The following is a 7,236-nucleotide window of genomic DNA, read 5'->3' as shown; positions in this document are numbered from 1 at the left end:
GTGGAAAGAAGCAACCATATCAAATTTCTGCAAATGCAGCAAACTGGCAAAATTCATATGACCAAAACGTGCATGCCAAAGTTTTGCATCTGAAATAGCCCTTGAATCTGCAACAGCATTTGAAAAATTTTGTCCACACTTGTCATACAAAGTGAGCTTATACAGCCCACGGCACAAAAGGCCAGATGCAACAATTTCATCACCCAAACTGAGATCATGAACTGTACATTTGTCATCCACAAATTTGACTACAAGTCCAAGTCTAGCAAGTGCCGATACAGACAAGAGATTCTTCTTGATCCTAGGTACATAAAGTGCATCAACAAGTGTGAAAGAACTGCCATTAGCAGCAGTAAGTACAATCTTTCCAACTCCCTAAACAGGATAAGAGGCATTGTTGGCACAAGTGACTAAATTCCCATGAGGGACAGACTCAAGAGAGGTAAACAGTTCACGATGTGAGGTAATGTGCTTTGTAGCACCATTGTCGAAATACCACACGTGTGAATCTGCAACAACTGACAAGCATGCATCATGGACACCACGATTGTAAGTGCACTCTGCGCTAAAAGCCCATTCTACATCAACATCAGCAACACAGTCTCCTTTCACAGAAGACTCAACAATGGCTGCATTTGTAGTGGAACCAGCATTTGCAGTGGGACCACCCTCTTTCTTCTTAGCCTCTTTGGCCTTCAACTTAGGACATGACTTGATCAAGTGATCATTGGCTTTACAATAATGGCAACGCATCTTATTTTTGCCCTTATCACAAGAATTTCCAGACGAATTGCTACCAGCGGAAGCATTAGGAACAGAATTTTTGCCACTCGCAGCAGAACCATAAGAAGTGGCTGCATTGCTGTTACCACCCTTTCTTTGAGAAGCAATAAAAGCCTTTTCAACTGCACGCTGCCTAGTCCTGTTTTTTTTGTAAAGTGACTCTTGCAACAGCAATGTGCATAATGCATCAAACTTGATAACTTCTGGATTTCCTTGGGTCATAAGTCTCCAAGTACTAGCAAAAGTCTGGTAAGAATCTGGTAAGGCATCAAGAACAGTCTGCACAAGGGAACTGTCTGAAATGACTTCTCCTGCAGAAATAAGTTGCTGATTGATATCCTTGACACTAGCAAGGAAAGTGTCCATATCATCTTCCTCATGCATAATCTTCGACTCCAACTCTTTACGCAGCAAAGCAATTTTAGCCTCATTACGACTTGCATAAAGACCAGCCAATATATCCCAAGCCTGTTTTGCAGATTTTGTTGATCGGATGTGAGGAACAATGGTGCGCTTCACAGACAACACAATCAATGCATGAGCCTACGCATCCTTTACATCCCAACAAGCTTGTTCTGTCGTAGGCAAAACAACTCTAACAACAGCAATCCTTGCAGCAAGACCTGCACCATCCTCAACATCGCCTACATCCTTAGAACCACGACGTACATCAATGCCCTTCACAATATTCCATACGCCCTTTGACACAAGCACATGTTGCATCATATAAGCCCACATAGGGTAATTGTCCCCATCCAACCTATCCTCAGCAGCAAACATCTTGAACACATCTGTGTTGTTGTTGTCTGCCATGGTAAATGTTGCACTTGATGTGAAAACTGCCCGAAAATAGGAGAAACGGAGCGGGAACAACACGTGCTATATAGCACAAACTGTAGAAGACTACAAGGCACCTGTTATGCAAAAAACGGCACTGACCGAATTTCTGCACAAAATGACGAAATTGTCTGTGCAGACCTGCCTATAGTGGAAACGGAGGCCGAAATGAGCCCAAATCGAAAATCTGAGCAGACCAACCTCTTCGAGCTTACCCAAGGTACTTGCCGACCTGCGAACGCTCTCCAAAGATCACTGAAATCGGAGAAAGTGAGCAGGCGTGTACTGGAGCAGCTGACGACTAAGCCAGGGAGGACGCAACATGCTCTGATACCAATTGTTGGAATTAGGATTGCAGAGAAACACACACAGCTTGGAGAAGACGAAGGAAGCTCAAGGCACACAATAGAGAGTGTATTACTTAGTGTGCAATGGAAAGATAGATAGCCCTAGAGTGATGGGCGTATATACTATGCATGGGGGAAATAACCTCCTAAAGAGGGAAAAAATGCCCCGGCGGTCCTAGTGTGTTCACACACATCACTACCACACGTATATGGTAACATAAATGTCTCCATAAAACGGCTAAACATGCTAGTACTAGGTTGTGGAGCCTTGGTGGGTGCGTGTCCTTCTTCCTCATGGTTTTCTATAGGATAACATTCCATCGCGTCTGAGTGAGAGGAAGAGTCACTAGCTTCTAGGTTGGGGTCTTGAGTAGCACTACCTTGGGTTCTCACTGAGGGCCTAAAGCCTAATGTGGAGGGATAATGGGTGCCCATGTAAACAGAGGAACTCTCTATATGCTCGTGCTCTAGCACACGACCAGAGCGTAGGTGCATGTGACCTTGCACCCTAGAAGTGTTGGTGAGTGCCCGTGAAGGCCGCTCACCTTGTTTTTTGGGTGTTTTTTAGGTGTTTTGCAACCCAATTTTACTTTAAAAAAATTTATTCGTCGGTCCTTTTTTTTTAGTAAGCTATGGAATGTAGCGTGTGATAGCTCAAAACGAGTGTCTCGATCAGAGGGACGTGGCATTCTTTACAGCCCAAGATTTGGTTACTTTATGTCCTCAAAATAGTCTATTTTGAGTTGGAAAGAAGGCTTAAAATGAAAGCCCAAGGGTGCAAGTATGAAGGGGAGGGTGGAGGACTTGTCCCACATGCCCTCACTCCCTCTTATGGAGATAGACTATACATATAATCTTGGGTCTATACTATATCATAAGACTGAGGACTGAGGCTTGGGTCTGCACTTGGGCTTGGGTTTGGATCCCGATCCTGATCATTCTTTTGATACACGATTTTTTTATATTTTTTATTTTCGTTTTTTAAACTGAAAATACAGATTTTCTGCTGAAGATGTAGAAAATTATTGTAATATGTAAAAAACTACTATAAAATGCAAGAAATATAGATTTTGAATCAAAATTCAAACAAATATTAAAACGTAGAGACTTGCCAAAAAAATCCAAAAATTATTGTAGAGTGCAGAACAATGCATAAAATACTTGAAATTACTGCAAAAATTACTTCAAGAAAAATAAAAGAATGCAAAAACACAAAATATGTCCTAATCTTAAACCTTTCCTCAGCCAAACAACAGATCTGCAGGACGCTTCAAAAATTTGAAAACCGCAGGAAGGACAAAAACCAGTTGCATCCCAAGCTAAACACACAGCGTCTCCCCGACATCGGCGCCTAAAATGTCGTATCACAGGGGACTTGCTATGCGCTGTGTGTGAGCCACTAAGACTACAAACACACAACCCATGTGCGGAGAAGGTCACGAACGCAAACGGTGTGTCACTGACCTCTGTCTTTCTGTCGTTGCAAGAATCTTGCACCGTCGTGAAGAGGGAGTCCACTGTCACGCTGCTCAACCACCTCGCTACTTCCCTAAGTTCGCTCGCACACACATGCTATCAAACACTCACACACAACATGACTCTATGTTGCAGAGAAGGAGAGCAAGCAAACCATACATTCAAGAATAAGATAAAAGTTAGGGTTACAAGCCCTCATGTGAGTCATCCTCGCTATGATCTTTCTTGGATGGGTTGAAATGTTCTATTTATAGACGCACGCCAAAGAAGGCACTATACACTATCTACATTTAGCTGGAAGCTTCATCATCCACGGTTTCATATCTATGGTAAGATCTAAGTATATCATCTGTTAAATTTTCAGTTTGGTGTTCAAATTGACAATTTTCTCATGTAGATCCACCTGGTTGGAGAGGCGCACTCAGTACACATGATGTAGTACACAGTATTGAAAGCTTTGAAGTTGTTGGGTAAGGAACATCAATGAAGCTCAATGCTTTTTTTTTTGTCATTGAACTTATGGTAATTAATATGTTGGCTTGCAGGAATTACTATTATCGTATTCACATTTTAATAGAAATCCATGAGTTTTTTGAAGGACTCCAATGATATTTTCACATCAATGTGGCTTTGAATCGTAATGCAGATTCAACTCTCATACCGGTTCGCGAGCTCGCAGATCGCTTGCCTGCCAATGTAGAATACTCTTATAGGGATAGGTATGAGGATTGGAGGATTGTATTATACACCCTACATGAGAGGCATCCTCATTTTGGTAGGAGCATTCATTTTGTGGGTCCATGAGTTCTACGAGTACCAAATGCAACATCCCAAAGTTTGTTATTTTGAAGTTGCAACTATTTTGTTAGTAAAGATCAAGTGGCTTTCAACAAAAAAAAAATCTTTAGAGACAAGTATTAAGTTATGCTTACAAAGACTTTACATTAATGGAAGTGGATTGTTGTTTTTCGTTTAGTCTCCCTCTCCCTCTCCTTGTCTCTCTCTCTCCCTCCCTCGTTAAAAAAGCCATGTTCTTCTTCTACTCTCTCTCTCCCGCCCGCCCCCCCCCCCCCCCCCCCCAAATGTGTAGTCTTTTAAGTTTATGTTCTATAGTTGTTATGTTCAGTCAATTCTCTATGCACTTTCTGTTGTCACACAAAGTCAATGTGATCTAAGTTGATATTATAAAGCATGTAAAACCTTGTTGCACATAATAAAGCATTTAAGATATGGTTGTCACTACCTTGAATTGGATGCATAAAGAATACTTACACATGTTATCCCTTTAAAGAAGGGGAGAGGGGGGTTACCCAAAATTGAACGATACTCCTTCTTGGCCACAACAACGCGCAGGTCACATACTAGTTTCAATAAAAAGGTGACCCAAAAGCGCACGACAGGAAGAGAGGAGGGTGTGCAACCGCACCTAGTGGACAATGATGATGCGGCATGACAAAAACATAGCACTAGTATATCATGGTTATGTCGAGATTGTCGCGGACGAAGAATCCCCAAGGTTCATAAGGTCCGAGCGGAGACAGCTACTATTGGGAAGGATCAATCAGAATTCAGCTTGGTATGTCACCAAGGTTTTGTAGACAACAAACGAACCCTCTACGGAAAACTTCTACGGTTGGACACGTTTCGGAGCAAGATGGTTTCTTTCCGGCATATTTGGTGTGCCTGCTCTAGGCATGGAGTGCCCATCGGTTCTGTGTCCCCATGCACATGCTCGTTGGATATACATATGTGTACCATGTGTCGGTGTTTCTCTTGCAACCTTTTTTCTCTTGCGGCATCGTCGTCAGCTCTCGTCCCTTTCTTCAGTCCTCATGGTTGTACTAGATCTAATTGCAAAAGTTTCTTTTTTTTAAAGCTCCCTTGGTCCTATATATTGTGTTGAACTTTTTGTTGAAACTTTTTTGAGTATCCTTTTCTCTCTCTCTCTCTCTCTCTCTCTCTCTCTCTCTCTCTCTCTCTGTGTGTGTGTGTGTGTGTGTGTGTGTGTGTGTGTGTGTTTTTCTACTCTATTAGAACCAAATCAAAAACCTGAATCCAGATCCTCTTGAAGCTCTACAAACAGAGACTATACATTCCAAACATCTTTGCATTTAGAGTTTGGCTTTACAAACAGAGACTATACATTTCAAACAGCTTTGCATCCAAAGTTCGGCTTGCGCGCCCAAGCAAGCCTTTTGTTGATAGTATTTAAACTATCAAGAGCTCCCTTCCTTGTCGCAAGATCATGACTAAAGTAGTGAGTTGATTTGTCAGAAGCAAGAGCTGCACCTTGGAATTAGCCGCAAAAGGTAAATAGAATTGTTGAAGAGATTCATTCTGAAAGTTTCCTAGGAACTCGAAGATGTCATGCTACACACTGCAGTCGCTCAACAGTTTTTCGTTGTCGTTTGCAGCATCTATGTGTCTATCACTCTCAGCAGCATTTCTTCTACCTTTCTCTGACCCCTTAACGATTGCAGTGGATCCTTTTTCCCGTGAATCTCTTGACGTCCGTTATTGTATCTAAATGTTGTTTGTTGGTGTACTCATATTAAGTTGTGTCAATGGTCCCATGTGCAGGAGCAGATGGCAACAATAGTCAAAGTTGTGTATACCTTCGATCTATTCATTGAGGCATGTTAGATCTATCCTTGAGTCTTTCCCAGATCTCTCTTTGTCTTTCTCTCTGTCCCTGTCATTCTTGGATACCTTGTCTCTTTCTATCTTAGTGATCTCTCCTCTCCACAGCTGCCTTGTTTATGTATGCCGCACTGCAGGCGCTGTATAGTGTTAGGGGATCTCATTGGAGCTAGTCCAGCCAGATCGGAGTTAAGATGTCCACTAGATTAGAGGCCAATTCTTGTTGGCATTGCATCTTTTGCTGCTACTCTTACATGGTATCAGAGCTATAGATGACACATCCACCGTGGACGCTCAATAGTGGTTGTTCTAGTCTTGTTTTGTGCTTGATTGAGGGAAAAGAATCTTGCTAGTTTTTCCCTGGTTTTTCAAGGTTGAGCCGGGTTTGCATATGTGGAGGGTATGGACCGCTATCTACAACCTCTCTATCTTTTTCCGTCGATGGCCCCAACCTCTTTCCACCCCTCGATTGAGGAAGAAAAAGCTTGCTGGTTTTCTCCTAGGTTTTCCATGATTTTCATATGTGGAGGGTATGGACCGCCATCTATGAATTCTTTGTCTTTCACCACTGACTGACCCAAAACAAGAGGATCTTATTAAGATTGAGCGAGATCGGAGTTGAGGTGTCCATTGGACCATGGGCTAGTTCTTGTCTTCATTGCACATTCCGCCACCTATTCTGACATGGTGTCCGAACCGCCCATGGGACAACCACCCTGGATGCTTCGTATTGGCTAGTCTGATGCTATTTTGGGCTCGGTTGATAGAGAAGACGTTGTTGGTATTTACAATTTGGAGCTGATTTGGTTTTGGTTGCACCCTCTTCTTGGTGTGGAGGATGGTGGTTCTGGTGACGAAGAGAGCACACCAGATTTGACACACATGTCGGGTACAGCCTGCTACCATTTTTAAGGAAGATGCTCGATGTTGAGGGTGACCTCAGTGATCTCTCCTCCCTAGAATTTCCTTGTTCATGTATGTGGTTTTGCAAGTTCTCTCTAGTGTCGAAGGATCTAATTGAAGTCGAGCCAAACTAGAGTGGAGATGTTTGTGATCACTTCCGACGAATGATCAAATGGAAGCACAGAGATAACTGCAATCTACACACTTTGCATCACTTTTAGTACTTCAAAACAACTATAATAGAGAAAAG

Source organism: Adiantum capillus-veneris, chromosome 14 (genome assembly GCF_014529385.1).
Source record: "Adiantum capillus-veneris isolate H3 chromosome 14, ASM1452938v2, whole genome shotgun sequence".
Taxonomy (NCBI): Eukaryota; Viridiplantae; Streptophyta; class Polypodiopsida; order Polypodiales; family Pteridaceae; genus Adiantum; species Adiantum capillus-veneris.
Note: the sequence above shows the minus strand (reverse complement) of the source record.